Here is a 17,279-nt window from a genome sequence, read left to right as displayed (position 1 = left end):
TCTACTTACCTTCACTACCAATATTTACTCTACCAAAATATGTTGTATTGCTTCCGTATTTACAAAATTCTAAATTTTTGTTCAGGTTGTCTAGTTTTGGGAATCATTCTGTGTTAACAAATGTAGTTAGCAACAGCCGGGGTCCATACAATAACCCCCAGAATACAACAACAACCCGAAACTACAGGCAACAACAGCCGAAGTCTGCACCCAACCCTAAACAACTTAGAAATACGTATATAAACACAAAATAAAACATAGAACACACACACAAACCTTCACTGGGAAATAAGCACGTTTTAAATCGACACGAATTTTAAAATTGGCGATGTTCGCGCCAGGGAAGCCTCAGATCACGCAGCCTATTACACAGCCACATTACACAACCTATTACAGCCTATATAAACCACAGCCTATATAAACCCACAGCCTATATAAACCACAGCCTATATAAACCCACAGCCTATATAAACCACAGCCTATATAAACCCACAGCCTATATAAACCACAGCCTATATAAACCCACAGCCTATATATAAACCACAGCCTATATAAACCCATAGCCTATATAAACCACAGCCTATGTAAACCCACAGCCTATATAAACCCACAGCCTATATAAACCACAGCCTATATAAACCCACAGCCTATATAAACCACAGCCTATATAAACCCACAGCCTATATATAAACCACAGCCTATATAAACCACAGCCTATATAAACCCACAGCCTATATATAAACCACAGCCTATATAAACCCACAGCCTATATATAAACCACAGCCTATATAAACCCACAGCCTATATAAACCCACAGCCTATATAAACCACAGCCTATATAAACCCACAGCCTATATATAAACCACAGCCTATATATAAACCACAGCCTATATAAACCACAGCCTATATAAACCACAGCCTATATATAAACCACAGCCTATATAAACCACAGCCTATATAAACCCACAGCCTATATAAACCACAGCCTATATAAACCCACAGCCTATATATAAACCACAGCCTATATAAACCCACAGCCTATATAAACCACAGCCTATATAAACCCACAGCCTATATATAAACCACAGCCTATATAAACCCACAGCCTATATAAACCCACAGCCTATATAAACCACAGCCTATATAAACCCACAGCCTATATATAAACCACAGCCTATATATAAACCACAGCCTATATAAACCACAGCCTATATAAACCCACAGCCTATATATAAACCACAGCCTATATAAACCACAGCCTATATATAAACCACAGCCTATATATAAACCCACAGCCTATATAAACCCACAGCCTATATATAAACCCACAGCCTATATAAACCCACAGCCTATATATAAACCACAGCCTATATAAACCACAGCCTATATATAAACCCACAGCCTATATAAACCCACAGCCTATATATAAACCACAGCCTATATAAACCCACAGCCTATATATAAACCACAGCCTATATAAACCCACAGCCTATATATAAACCACAGCCTATATAAACCCACAGCCTATATATAAACCACAGCCTATATAAACCCACAGCCTATATATAAACCACAGCCTATATAAACCCACAGCCTATATATAAACCACAGCCTATATAAACCCACAGCCTATATATAAACCACAGCCTATATATAAACCACAGCCTATATATAAACCCACAGCCTATATAAACCACAGCCTATATAAACCCACAGCCTATATAAACCACAGCCTATATAAACCCACAGCCTATATAAACCCACAGCCTATATATAAACCACAGCCTATATAAACCCACAGCCTATATATAAACCACAGCCTATATAAACCCACAGCCTATATAAACCCACAGCCTATATATAAACCACAGCCTATATAAACCCACAGCCTATATATAAACCACAGCCTATATAAACCCACAGCCTATATAAACCACAGCCTATATAAACCCACAGCCTATATATAAACCACAGCCTATATCAGAGCGCCATGGGGGTCGTTCCTCTGAGAATATCAATCTCAGCAATGAGGTAAAATCGCGTAATTATATTTGCTCCTCAAACAGTTTTAGTTTTGGTGAGTTGAAAATTGTTGTTTATCTTGATGCTCGAGGTTATAAAGCCTTAAGATACTTAACTATATAGTTCAGGAGAGTCGTAGTTCAGGAGAGTCGTCAAGCAGAGTTCTCAGGCGTCGTCATCAAGGGGAACCGTTTTCATTGGTTTAAAAATCGGAACGTCGTTATCATGGAGTTTAAAACGTTTTTTCTCCCCAATCATTAGGGCGCTAAAAGTTTGGTAAGGAAGCTAAAATGGCTTTCTTACCGTGTCTTCCGAGGAGGTCAGACCCGAGCTCTGCCTCTGAGGACCACTTATTACTCGGGTATGCCAGATGAGGACGAGTATATAGCCCGAGAGCTATATCTGGATATAACTGGTATATCACGCCATGAGAGGCCCTCTGGTATATAAATTAACTGCTCGATATAAGGGGCGCATCCGATCCCACGATCGTCGTCGCCCCTAAATCAACACAACAACTGCTCGATATTGTTCAGTTCGTCCTGTTCAAAACAGTAATTCAATATACCACAAACGACATAGGAGCAGGACCACAGGCCCTAACGGTAAAGATAAATACAATTGATGAACGCAGCACAGTTAATTCGGGATCAGAGGCTGTTCGTCATATCAATCCGGATTTTGAGACACTGTGTCAAAGGAATCCGGATTCACGGACCAAAACATCAATAGGCGGCTAAAGACGGGGAATAATTCTTGTGAGAGAGAAATATAGCCGTGGCGATACACACACTGGTGATTGTTAATGTGGTGCTAGTGTCTGTCTGTCTGTCTGTGTCTGTCTGTCTGTCTGTGTCTGTCTGTCTGTCCCTCTCTCTCTCTCTCTCTCTCTCTCCGTTATCCCTAGTTGTTATCTTTACTCTTTGTTATCTATCCCTTTACCCATTCCCCCTCTTCATCAACCCCTTTTCTATCTCTTCACTGTTTTTCCCTTCGTTCAAACCACTTTGACTGGACGGTAGAGCGACGGTCTCGCTTCATGCAGGTCGGCGTTCAATCCCCGACCGTCCAAGTGGTTGGGCACCACTCTTTCTCCCCCCCGTCCTCCCCTCCTCCGTTCCATCCCAAATCCTTACACTGACCCCTTCCCAGTGCTATATAGTTGTAATGACCTCGACGCTTTTTCCCCTGATAGATCCTTCCCCTCCAACACTACCACCATCACCACCACCACTCCCCACCACCACCACCACCACTCCCCACCACCCCTACCACCCACCACCACCCCTACCACCCACCACTACCACCACCACCACCACTCCCCACCACCCCTACCACCCACCACCACCACCACTCCCCACCACCCCTACCACCCACCACCACCCCTACCACCCACCACCACCACCCCTACCACCCACCACCACCCCTACCACCCACCACCACCCCTACCACCCACCACCACCCCTACCACCCACCACCACCCCTACCACCCACCACCAAGCAAGCTGTGCCTACTCTCAGCCAGGCACTGGTGCCACAGTATATTTTTCCCTCAGTTGTCAATATTTATAGAGAAAAATGCGACATTTACCTGTTAAACCTCATTGCTTACCTAATAAAATAAAAACAAACGATCCAATTCTATTCGGAGCAACTTAACAACATTATGCAAAGTAAATTTTCTTGAAAACCAAAAAAAAGAACAATTCAATTTCAAAACATTGCAGTGAACGAGGCCACTTCTCAAGTTTACAGACAAGCTAGGCCAGGAGGAGTCTTACTGAAATTCCAAATGAGTTTGGGACTTGGCAGGGAGGGGAGGGGTGGGTGGATGGGGGTGTAGGGAGAATGTTTGGTAAACCAGGTGGAGGAACTGGAGGCGGTGGGCATGATATATGAGGACAAGTGTTCTCTTCTGGTCCTCCGGCCAGCCTTCCTGCCTGTTATTACTCTCCAATTCCAGGCAGAACAATCGATGCTATCGGGATGATTTTTCATTGGAAAAAAATTGTTCCTTATCAGCGTGTAGCACAGGCACAAATCACAATAGCGTGATGCATCAAATGAACAAATCCACAAGGGCCGTGACGAGGATTTTGATTCCTCGTCACGTGACCCCAGTACTGAGTACGCTGTCCCGGCATGGAAACCATTGCTAAAGAAACTCTAAACTAAACTTGAAAAGGTCCAAAAATATGCAAGAAGGACTGAGCTATGAAGAGAGAACTGGATCTCACTACACTGGAGGAACGAACGATTAACGCAGACATGATAACGACGTACAAGATACTAAGGAGGGACTGACAAAGTAGATCTAGAAGTAACTCGACCAGGAAGTGGGCCAAGCCAATTCGATACACAACTTTAAATATAAATATGATACAAACAAGAAAACGAGCGAAAAAGTCAATACATTGAACTAATGACGTTCGAAAGACTCTTTCTTCGTTCAGTAACGTAACTACGCTCTGTAATGTAATTGTAATGAAGTTCAGAAAGACTGAAAGACATCAAGACGAAACACACAGTTGATTGACGGTTGAGAGGCGGGACCAAAGAGCCGAAGCTCAACCCACGCAAGCACAACTTGGTGAGTACAGTGACACCGAGACTTGAAATTGAAATTGAAATAAGTTTATTAAGGTAAAATACACACAAGTTACACCATCGGGTAGATGAGTCTTGGATGGTGAGATGGGTGAGAGAGGGAGAGGAGGAGTGTGACAGGAAGGGAACCCTTGAAGGAGCAGTTGGAAGACAAGACAAGGAAGAGGGGGAACTGGAAGAGAGGAAGGAAGAGGGAGAGGGCCAGGGAGGGAGAGCGAGGGCCGGCACCTACTGCTTTAGTGCCACCGGTTCCGGCACTTTGTTATCGTCCAGTGGTTCACCTGCCGGACCTCCAGTCTCAGGGGTCAGGGGTCACTCTCAGGGGTCAGGGGTCACTCTCAGGGGTCAGGGGTCACTCTCAGGGGTCAGGGATCAATCTCAAGGGTCAAGGGTCAGTCTCAGTGGTCAGAGGTCAGTCTCAGGGGTCACTCTCAGGGGGTCAGAGGTCAGTCTCAGAGGTCACTCTCAGGGGTCAGAGGTCAGTCTCAAGGGTCACTCTCAGGGGTCAGAGGTCAGTCTCAGGGGTCAGAGGTCAGTCTCAGGGGTCAGAGGTCAGTCTCAGGGGTCAGAGGTCAGTCCCAGGGGTCAGGGGTCCACTCTCAGGGGTCAAGGGTCAGTCTCAGGGTTCAAGGGTCAGTCTCAGGGGTCAGGGGTCAGTCTCAGGGGTCAGGGATCAATCTCAAGGGTCAGTCTCAGGGGTCAGAGGTCAGTCTCAGAGGTCACTCTCAGGGGTCAGAGGTCAGCCTCAGGGGTCACTCTCAGGGGTCACTCTCATGGGTCAGAGGTCAGTCTCAGGGGTCAGAGGTCAGTCTCAGGGGTCAGGGGTTAGTCTCAGGGGTCGGAGGTCAGTCTCAGGGGTCACTCTCAGAGGTCAGGGGTCACTCTCAGGGGTCAGGGGTCACTCTCAGAGGTCAGGGGTCACTCTCAGGGGTCAGGGGGTCAGTCTCAGGGGTCAGAGGTCAGTCTCAGGGGTCAGGGATCAGTCTCAAGGGTCAGGGGTCAGTCTCAGGGGTCAGAGGTCAGTCTCAGGGGGTCAGTTTCAGGGGTCATAGGTCAGTCTCCATGACAACATTACCCTCAGGTCGAGGATGACCTCCGCCGCGGTCTCAAGCCCATAAACTGTTTAACGAACACAGATTATGCCTCCATCATCAATAAAAGATGAACAGGTTTCGTCAGTGGTTCAAGTCACTGCTTGATGAAGCCTGGTAACATTTTGGTGGCCACATCAGTGTCTGTCCTCCCTCTCCCATCCTATTATACCTTAAAAACAAAATATAACTTTGGCATATACCACATATGTACTTATTAATCAGCCAAATAGTGACTATAAGCAATAAGTCATATATGTACTGACTTGTGCGAGAGCGGGTGAGAGGTGAGGGTGGAGGATGAAACATCGTTTTTTCTACGTTCTTTTCTAGCTATATTTCATCACCGCTCATTACTTAAACATGCCATTTAACTATACCATCCCAGATTATCTAGTGGGAGGGAAGAAGGGTACAGGGAAGGAGGGAGGGAGGGAAGAAGGGTACATAGAGGGAACTAGGACACAGCGCCAGCTGGTGGCAGCAAGAGGAAGGCTCGCGGACAAACACAGGCATTATACATGCACTCAAACCATGCAAACTGGCCCATCCAGACTTAGAGTAATTAACTCGTCAGCCGCCTTCATTATAAGTAGATGGAGCGCGGCCAGGAGGAACGGTAGGTGGAGGGAGGAGGTGGTGAAGATGGAGGGAGGGAGGGGGGGTTGGTGGAGAGGGGGGAGGAGGGGGGAGGGAGGGGTAGAAATACATGATGGGGGTACAAAGTTAGAGAGAAACTTCCTGGTTGTCAACTAACAAGATCACAGAGACATGTTGATGGCTTCCCTCCCCTCCCACAGGTGTACTCCGTCAGGTGTACTCAGGTGTACTCCGTCAGGTGTACTCAGGTGTACTCCCTCAGGTGTACGGGGCCTCGTAGCCTGGTGGATAGCGTGCAGGACTCGTAATTCTGTGGCGCGGGTTCGATTCCCGCACGAGGCAGAAACAAATGGGCAAAAGTTTCTTTCACCCTGAATGCCCCTGTTACCTAGCAGTAAATAGGTACCTGGGAGTTAGTCAGCTGTCACGGGCTGCTTCCTGGGGGTGGAGGCCTGGTCGAGGACCGGGCCGCGGGGACACTAAAGCCCCGAAATCATCTCAAGATAACCTCAAGAAGGTGTACTCAGGTGTACTCCCTCAGGTGTACTCCCTCACGTGTACTCCCTCACGTGTATTCCCTCACGTGTATTCCCTCACGTGTACTCCCTCGCGTGTACTCCCTCAGGTGTACTCCCTCAGGTGTACTCCATCACGTGTACTCCCTCACGTGTATTCCCTCACGTGTACTCCCTCACGTGTATTCCCTCACGTGTACTCCCTCACGTGTACTCCCTCACGTGTACTCCCTCACGTGTACTCCCTCACGTGTACTCCCTCACGTGTATTCCCTCACGTGTACTCCCTCACGTGTACTCCCTCACGTGTACTCCCTCACGTGTATTCCCTCACGTGTACTCCCTCACGTGTACTCCCTCACGTGTACTCCCTCACGTGTACTCCCTCACGTGTACTCCCTCACGTGTACTCCCTCACGTGTATTCCCTCACGTGTACTCCCTCACGTGTACTCCCTCACGTGTACTCCCTCACGTGTACTCCCTCACGTGTACTCCCTCACGTGTATTCCCTCACGTGTACTCCCTCACGTGTATTCCTCTAAACATACTCAACTAGATGTACTCATGTAGCTGTACTCACCAAGACGTGCTTGGAGAGTACATGCAGACAATGAGTACAATGGTGCTGGATCACATAGGATCCAGCGCCATTTCAATGCTATATTTCACGTTTTTCAATCATGTTTACATCTACAACTACGTACCGTAGTGTATGGAAAACTACACCACGACTTCACACGTTAAATTCACCGCTCATACACTGAAGTTTATTCATTTCTGAGACTCATTTATTCGCTAGAGTCTATATATATATAACCTTGTTCTGCTGTCTCTAGCTTAGAACACTGCTGTCGTGTCAATTCTCTTTAGAATCTTTAATGTCGTTAACATGTCCAACCCCTATTTTAATTCTTACTTTCTGGGGTGGAATCCTGTTGCCGTGGTTAGATTTGGTAGTTAAGGCTTCTTAGGTCTCGCTATTTTGCTAGTAAACTGGCTAATTAGCCAGTTTAACAACCTACTAGGTACCCTTAACCATGTTATTCCTACTACAAATGGCTTTGATTGCCTTCATGCTTGCCTGCCTGTCTGTCTGCCTGCCTGCCTGCCTGCCTGCCTGCCTGCCTGCCTGCCTGCCTGCCTGCCTGCCTGCCTGTCTGTCTGCCTGCCTGCCTGCCTGCCTGCATGCCTGCTTCCCAGCTTGACTGCCTATGTACCTTGCTTACCAATCTGCCTTTGTCTAAGCCTGCTTGTCTTACTGCTAGCCTGCTTCTGTCTGCTCGCCTGCTTGCTTGCTTGCTTGCCTGCCTGACTTCCTTCAGTAGAACGTTAATCGCAGACATTTTTCCAGTCTGTAGCCTCTCAGATCTCGGCTAACATGGATCTTCATTAACTCTAGGTTAATTGCAGATTGCATCTGCCGTGTATTCAACTTTTCCAACTCCACCAATGCCTCGGAGGCGTTTGCTGCGACGCGGAGGAGGAGGAGGAGGATGGAAGAGAGGCGCTTGGAGAGCTGTTGAACTGGTGGTGGTTGACAACTTGTGGGATTACAGCATGAGGAAATGGAACGATGAAAGAAGGAAGGAAACTGGGAAGGAAGAGAGCATGGAATGGAGATTAGGAAACAGTATATGAGGATTGTATCTAGAGGCGAGCGATGTGAAGCAGTCTTGACTGAGGAAGGCTTTGGGGTATCTATTTTTCCCCAGGTGAACAGGTGAATAGGTTGATAGTAAAGGTGGCTGGGGGGGGGTAGATGGTAGTCAGAATTAACAGTAGAGAAAAAGTAATAAAGAATATAAAAATCAAATAATAATAATTAAAAATATTAATATTCTAAATTATGTTAATACAAGTAATAACATTATCGGGTAAATATATTGCAATATCGTGTGTAATGAGTCTCGCTCCATGCAGGTCGGCGTTCAATCCCCGACCGTCCAAGTGGTTGGGCACCATTCCTTCTCCCCCCCTTGCCAGTGCTATATAATTGTAACCTGCCCGAAATTGTATAATCTGCCCGAAACGCTGCGCGTACTAGTGGCTTTACAAGATTGTAATTACCATATTATGTATCCTCACAATCCCAATGTACCTTCTTGTATATGCATAAATAAATAAATAAATAAATAAATAGTGGCTTGGCGCTTCCCCCCCCTCCCCTGATAGTTCCCTTTCCTTTCTCTCTCTCTCTCCCTCTCTCTCCACGACTGTGAGAGTCAGATCACCTGGGTAACTGCCTCAACTTCTCAATAACTGATGCTCGCAGCTTTCAGGAATGAGTAATGTGATTTGTACCCTCAAGCTTCCACTGACTCTCGATAAATGCAAAGTTGCTGTGTGTGTGTGTGTGTGTGTGTGTGTGTGTGTGTGTGTGTGTGTGTGTGTGTGTGTGTGTGTGTGTGTGTGTGTGTTGATCTAAATGTACTCAACTACATGTCCTGAGAGGGTCGAGTCTCAGCTTCTAGCCCCGCCTTCAGAACACACTGTAATACTGGAGCCCGTCTTCAGACGAAATCCATTACCACGAGAAACCACACCCCTCTCAAACCACCTGCAAAGTTATCTAGATAGTTATGATGGTCTGAAAGCACATTACGGTTCCAGTAATAGTCTACATGTAAACTGGCAAATTAACCTTTGTCGTAAACAGATTATTCTCAAGTTCTCTTCAGAAAAGCAGCCCCTGCGGCGCAGTGGTAACTCACTCGCCTCACGCTTTGTAAGCGATTTGGCCTGGGTTTGTATCCAGGCCCGGGAGGATTGACTAGGCGCTAATCCTTAACTGTACTCCTCTTCACTCAGCAGTGAATGAATACCTGGTTGTTAAATGGTATGAAGGTCGTATTCCTGGGAAAATTAAGATTAAGGAGCTGTGTACTCACCTAGTGTGTGAAACGCTATGTGTGTTAGTGGCTTTACTCTTTTTATAAGAATGAAAGAACTCTTGTATATATAAATAAATAAATACAAAAAAGTTCTAACTTTATTTTATTACAAATAGTTGGTTTAAAACTATAGTGTATGCTGAAAAAGTTTTTTTTAAATGAATTTGGTTTTCTGTAAAATGAATTATTGGGTACACTTACAGTTTTCGAAATCCATATTTGACATTATCGTCAATAATACACTGTATTAACATATGTAATGAAACCTAGCCTAACCGAACGAAACCTTAACCTAACCATTGATGAAGTAAATAATAGCATTAATTATATAGTCATTCCCAATCCAATCCCTTCGGCGAATGCTGCTGAGGACAGGTCGAATACTCGCATACACGTCCAGGAAGCGATCAGTGATACACTGCAGGGACACGCCCCTCGTGAAACAACAATCAAATGCTGTCAGAAAAACGTGACATAGAGTAGCATATAGGTTGCTAATATATAGGTACATATAGGTCCAAGAGTTGGACTTACCAGAGGCAGCAGCTGTGAGCGTTGAACCTTCGCTGCATGTTACTGGAAGACACATTCACGCAAGACACATTTCCTGTTGTTGTTAAAGATTCAGCTACTTGGAACATAAAGTTCCAAGTAGCTGGGCTATGGCGAGCCCGTATAAAACTTTATCTCTTCCCAGATCATGTGTGTTTATGACGCATACAATGTAAGATTGTTTCGTAAACATGGTATGCTTCTTTTGGAGTGTAATCACCTTCTTTGGCGGTTTCTCTCACTATCCGCGGGTATTGTTTGGCTCCTTCAAGGTTCCGGGCCCATGAGCAGTAGTTCTTCAGTAGCATCAAACCGCTATAAAACTTTCCTTTGCACCTCTACACTACTTGTGTTCCTGGCTATTAATGGTTTTGAGGCGCCAACGTCACTTGATAACCACTTTCCATTCATGTTTGCTAAGGATTGGTCAAATTATAGCACCGTAAACGTGAGATAAATTACTAAGACACTCCGTGCGGCCGACACTACACTGCCGAGGTAAACATTGCGGGAGGTCGCTTAAGGTCCGCCGCTTCGCCTCGCTTGACGATATGAAAGCTGACGAAAAAAAACAATAATCATTATAATATGTTTTAATTTCATGCATTTATATTAAAATAATTAACGTAAATAAGATTTACGCGTTGCAACTCTAAAAAATTGGCAAGAAATTGAATGGTTATAAATCAGGGAATGCAGTACTCAGTTGATTACACGGACAGTTCCAAAGTTTTTCTTATCCTATTTACATTTCAAGGTATGAAATGAGTTAGTTTCAACTATTTCGTTGTTTAATCTACTCCATCAAGCCGTCCCCATAAACAAAGCCCAAATGCTTGTTAATTAATCCAGACGCCAAATCTCCCAAATCCTCACAAATAATAACGTATATGTACTGTTCTCGAGCGCTCCTTCGTTCACGTTCTCTGCTCGAATCGCCCCTTCCTTAAAGCTCGGACACCATTCCTTTCCTCCGTCCCATCCCAAATCCTTATCCTGACCCGTTCCCAGTGCTATATAGTCGTAATGGCTTGGCACTTTCCCCTGACAGTTCACAGTTCCACCCACGTACTGCACATACCAATAATTCCTCACAGAGCCTAAACACAAACTTAGAGCCTTGTGTTTAGGCTCTAAGTTGGGCCTAACTGTTCACCACATACTAGTATATAATAATATTAACTTATATTTGAGAAAATATAAGTTTTGACACCCCGTCCTCATCAAAGAAGACCAAATGAACGTTTATCCAGCGACTAAACCCCCTTGTTTATGCAGGAAGGGGATTGGTGTTTATAAATGAAAAAGATTTTCGCCTCGCAAGTGATGACAATCAAACATTTCTCGAACCCACCTAAACACCTAACGTAACCTATGGCTAATTACACATTGCTCTTTAATGTATAATAATATTAATTTATATATGAGAACAAACCTATTTTAAAAGCTCAGAACGTTAAAAAATGATCAATGAGTGTTGAGGCGGGGGGGCAACGGCAGCCGCTTTAACAAGTCTAGCCTGACAGCAGGTCAATTCCATTTATTGTTCATAGCCTAGCAATGGGTACTGCTTATTTTATACATTATCTGTTTCCCTTTCATTATTTTGTCTCATGTGTGTGTATATATATTTGTGTTTGTGTGCGTGTGTTTGTATGTGTGTGTGTGCATGATCCTTAATTTTACAAACAGCTGCTGGATTAATTATAGTAAGGTCATTAGCAGGACTAATTATCCAAACTCTCTTATAAGCCCGTTGAGTCAGTCCAGCGAGGCATTAGGCTCTCCTATAAGTCCGTTGAGTCAGTCCAGCGAGGCATTAGGCTCTCCTATAAGCCCGTTGAGTCAGTCCAGCGAGGCATTAGGCTCTCCTATAAGCCCGTTGAGTCAGTCCAGCGAGGCATTAGGCTCTCCTATAAGTCCGTTGAGTCAGTCCAGCGAGGCATTAGGCTCTCCTATAAGTACGTTGAGTCAGTCCAGCAAGGCATTAGGCTCTCCTATAAGCCCGTTGAGTCAGTCCAGCGAGGCATTAGGCTCTCCTATAAGCCCGTTGAGTCAGTCCAGCGAGGCATTAGGCTCTCCTATAAGCCCGTTGAGTCAGTCCAGCGAGGCATTAGGCTCTCCTATAAGCCCGTTGAGTCAGACCAGCGAGGCATTAGGCTCTCCTATAAGCCCGTTGAGTCAGACCAGCGAGGCATTAGGCTCTCCTATAAGCCCGTTGAGTCAGACCAGCGAGGCATTAGGCTCTCCTATAAGCCCGTTGAGTCAGACCAGCAAGACACAAGGCTGGGAAGCCGTCGACAGCAGCTGACAGTGCAACAGTTTAACAAAAATTGCCACAAGTTTTTAACAGATTGGTGCTGGAGGACAGGTGAGCTTAGTACATACTGTTCTAGAGTCGTTTGAGGTCCCTCTTACAAGTTCTCAAAGTTTTCTTGTAAAATATAAGATTATTTAGTTAATGTATGCATGAGTGAAGTCGTGCTCTTTTAAACAAATTGCATAAAATAATTCAAAATTTTTTGGTTTGTACGTTGCATTGATAAAATATGTTGTAATTTAAATTTTGGTCAGTCATGGATGAGACTGTAAGTGTTTTTTTGTAATTCTGTTGTCTATGGAAACCTCTATAAGATATTTACATGGAAAATATTTGCATCTTTTCATATTTAACTTTTCGCGGGAGACACTGTGATTGGCTGAGCCATCCGCGTACAGGCCAATCGCCGACATTTTACAGTTCGCGGCACGTAAAATTCGCCTTTTCCTTCTTTTGTCCCCTGAGGCTGCGGGTGTGTATCCGAGGAGCGTTTATGAATTATCTCGAGGGAAGTTTTGGGTGAAAAAAATCCTTACTGCGGTAAAAGACTTTCCAACTTGCTGGAAGTCTCGATTACAGGAGCTCTTAAGAATTTGGCGAAAGGTATTTTATATTCCGCGACGCAGCGATCTCGGGCGTGTGTTCGATGAGGGATTTTCATCATTATTTACGGCTTATGCATATTTATTGCCTGAATAATTACTGAGAATTACCATGTATAATTTCCATTCATATGAATTTGATCTTTCAGAAATAACTTATAGCCTATTATATTAATGCAATTCTTAATTCAATAAAGGAAGCACGATTTTCATGATATTTTCCGATAGCTTTATCTGTGAATTCAAGTATTATGATTATTTTATAAATTTTGTCTCGTATAATCCTTTTAAATATATATACGTTACTTATAATGCTGTGTATATTAATGCCTATAATTATTATATATGTTTGTCCAAAGTTGGGGCAAGCCTCACCCAAATTGGCAGAGGAACCATTCAACAATTTGGGGACCATTCAAGCTTTACGCATACATGTATATATATATGTGTGTGTATGTGTACTTTCTAAACAAAAATATTTTTCGAAGATTATATAATGTGCCAGAAATGAAAATGATGGGAAACTCCTCATCTTTTTTATATATCTTCCTCTCCCTATATCATTCACCCCCTTCATTTTACCCTTCAACAACCCCCTCTTTCCCCTTCTCACGCACCTCCCTCTCCCCTCACACTCCCCCTTCTCCCTCTCTACGTCTCTTACCACCTGAAAATTTGAGTTTAAGACCAAAATGAACTTCAAAAGATTTCCTGCGGAGGTCTTTACCGGTGTGAGAGGCCGTCTCCCTACCCTTAAGTTCATTGTTCACGGCAATACTAAGTTCATTGTTCATAGGTACAAGTTCATTGTTCAAAGCGAGTGAGAGAGAGAGAGAGAGAGAGAGAGAGAGAGAGAGAGAGAGAGAGAGAGAGAGAGAGAGAGAGAGAGAGAGAGAGAGAGAGAGAGAGAGAGAGAGAGAGAGAGACAGTACAATCAAATGTTCTCAAAGTTCGTCACCTGTCCCAACTACGTGGACAACCAGAAGTTGGCAATCACAACACAAGGCGCTCAGCCATCAACAGCCTCATGCTGGTTGAGCCCTTTCCAGAACTTCAGTCCATCAGCGATGAGGTAGATACATGTGACATCAAGACCACTGATGTCACGTGTGTGAAGGCTTTAGCACACATGTGGCTCCTGGTTCATCATGTTCAGAGAATTACATTTTAGTCCATTTGTAACGAATGATAAATGAAAAGTTTTTAAACAGTAAATAAAAAATTAAAAAATAAACAGATTTCACAGTAAATCCTCTTCCTGAACATACAGATTTTTTTCAGTAAATTCCATTTCCCTCAATATATAGTTAATCCCCATATAAATCTCAGCTTAGTAAAATATAAAGGTCAGTAAATCCTCCTCTTTCAACAGAGACATTCCTCGGTGAATTTCATTCACTCAGATAAATTTCCTTCCTCAAGTAAATTTTGTCACAGTAAATCTCTCTCAACAGGTTCCCTACCTCAATAAATCCATATTCTCCAGGAAATCTCATCTTCAGTCAATTTTATGTCAGTAAATCCTCTTCCCTTAGAAAAATCCTTTTTTTTCCGTTCATGCCCAAGCCTATGTAAATCTTTCTGCTACAGTAAATCCCATTACCTCAATGTAACTCTCCCTCTGAAGTAATCCCTTCTGGATAAATCGCCATTCCCTCGGCATTATACACACGTTAGCGCCAGCATTGGTAGGGATTTCACAGCAACGACGGAGTTCCCTTGAGTCGCTGCCTTCAAACCACCAAGTCGGAAACCTAATTACTAAACCACCTCCCTTTTGAGGATTGCGGGGAGACCTTCCCTCCACCCCCCCCCTCCCTTCTCTCTCTCTCCCCTCCACTCCACCACAGATGCTGGTGAGAGAGAGAGAGAGAGAGAGAGAGAGAGAGAGAGAGAGAGAGAGAGAGAGAGAGAGAGAGAGAGAGAGAGAGAGAGAGAGAGAGAGAGAGAGAGAGAGAGAGAGAGAGAGAGAGCAATACTGATAGAGAAGGTAAGCGAGAGTCCGGTCACTTACTCTGACACATATGACATATTACTCGCTTATCCGAATTTCCATATACGTTTAGTCAGCGTGGCCGGATAGGCGATCGTCCATCACCACTACAACATAACGGATTCAAAACACAGCCGCCTCAAGCACCAGGAGTTTTATTCGGAGTGTTTCCTTACTTACCTGTTCATGGTGTTGCTTTAAATATTCCTCTATATGTTTTTATTGGCCTTTATCAACGTCACCGGAATACTACAAATTTTATTTCCAAATTGCAGTATTGATTAATATTTTGTGTCATTAGGCTTTGATTTCGTATTTGATTTCAGGATCGTCCGGTTAGGCTGCTGCTAAGAGGAAGTTGTAGAGGCAATATTTCGGGTCTTGCAAGATGCGACTCATGTTAAGAACATCCAGGCTTAGTGCTGAGAATGCGTAAGATTAAGAGTATTAGACTGTAAGTTATATAAATAATAATAAATAAATAAATAAATAAATGTTTATTTAGGTAAGGTACATACATACAAGAGATTTTACAAAGTTTGTTGGATTAATAGATAGAGCTAGTACATACAATGCCTAAAGCCACTATTACGCAAAGCGTTTCGGGCATATATATACACAGGGTCTGGACGCCCAGTAACAGGGCGTTGGGGTTGTATATTTGTTATTGAAAAGCCAGTTGTATGTCATTAGGATACAGCATTGAGGTTAGTAAAAGCTCAGTGAAAGGCGAACATTTTCAGTTTGGCAGCAGGATGGTGCTTCTGGAACTTTTCCTTATTAAAACCACTCAGTAGCTCGGTCAATAGGGTTTCGGCCTCACACACGCTTGGGGGTCTGCGGTTCGAGTCCCCTAGATCCCAGGTGAGTGGAATTGAGGTTAATGATACACGGAAATTACACTAACGTGATGTGTATCAGGGAGAAAAACACTGCCGTGGTCGCAGGTTCGAGCCTCCTCACAGCCCTGGTGGCCTTTCTCATTGACGTTAGCACACACACACACATGCACGCATACGTGCTTCATACAACCACTGTTAATGCTTCTGTATGTATGTATGTATGAATGTATCTTTGTTTTGGTCCACTAGATAAGACTATCAACCACAAGAGGGTTCTTAAGGCCACCACAACAGCATACTGACCAACCAACAAGTATACTGTAGTCCTGAACATAGTCCAGGAGTACAGTATACTCTTGAGTGTGTATACTCAGCGAGATGTGAGGTACACCTCTCAGTGTATACCTCCCTGTGAGAGAAAGGATAAGGAAGGCGGACTCTAAATGAACACCTTTGTTGCGGAGTAATTGGTTACCTCAGCTGGGTGCAAGAAGGGTTCTAGCGACTAGACTGCTCAGCCACATACACACTTATACACACTTACACTTATACACATTTACACTCATACAAACTTACACTCATACTTACACAATTCACAGAGTGTTTAATACCACATAGACATAAATATTTTTTTTCAGTGTTAGAGTAATTAACAAATGGAATGTACTAGGAAGTGATGTGGTGGAGGCTGACTCCATACACAGTTTCAAGTGTAGATATGATAGAGCCCAATAGGCTCAGGAATCTGTACATCAGTTGATTGACGGTTGAGAGGCGGGACCAAAGAGCCAAAGCTCAACCCCCGCAAGCACAACTAGGTGAGTAAACACACACGTGGCCATATATATACTAGAGAGAGAGAGAGAGAGAGAGAGAGAGAGAGAGAGAGAGAGAGAGAGAGAGAGAGAGAGAGAGAGAGAGAGAGAGAGAGAGAGAGAGAGAGAGAGAGAGAGAGAGAGATGGAAACCAGCGTTTTAAATATCAACAAACTATATATAAACTGCCTTAAACTTCCAGCCCACAACCGCGACCAATCACCTAAGAGGTTGTTAACTTCTCTCAAACTCTTAAATCTGTCCAGCAAGAAGAGGCAGAAGTTTAACATGGAATCCCACTACTCTTATCTGTAAGGCAAGTGTGTTCACTTAGGTGTAAACTGTACACACACACACACACACACACACACACACACACACACACACACACACACACACACACACACACACACACACACACACACAC

Source organism: Procambarus clarkii, chromosome 34, assembly GCF_040958095.1.
Source record: "Procambarus clarkii isolate CNS0578487 chromosome 34, FALCON_Pclarkii_2.0, whole genome shotgun sequence".
NCBI lineage: Eukaryota > Metazoa > Arthropoda > Malacostraca > Decapoda > Cambaridae > Procambarus > Procambarus clarkii.
The sequence above is the reverse complement of the archived record's forward strand: the minus strand, read 5'-3'. Positions refer to the sequence as shown.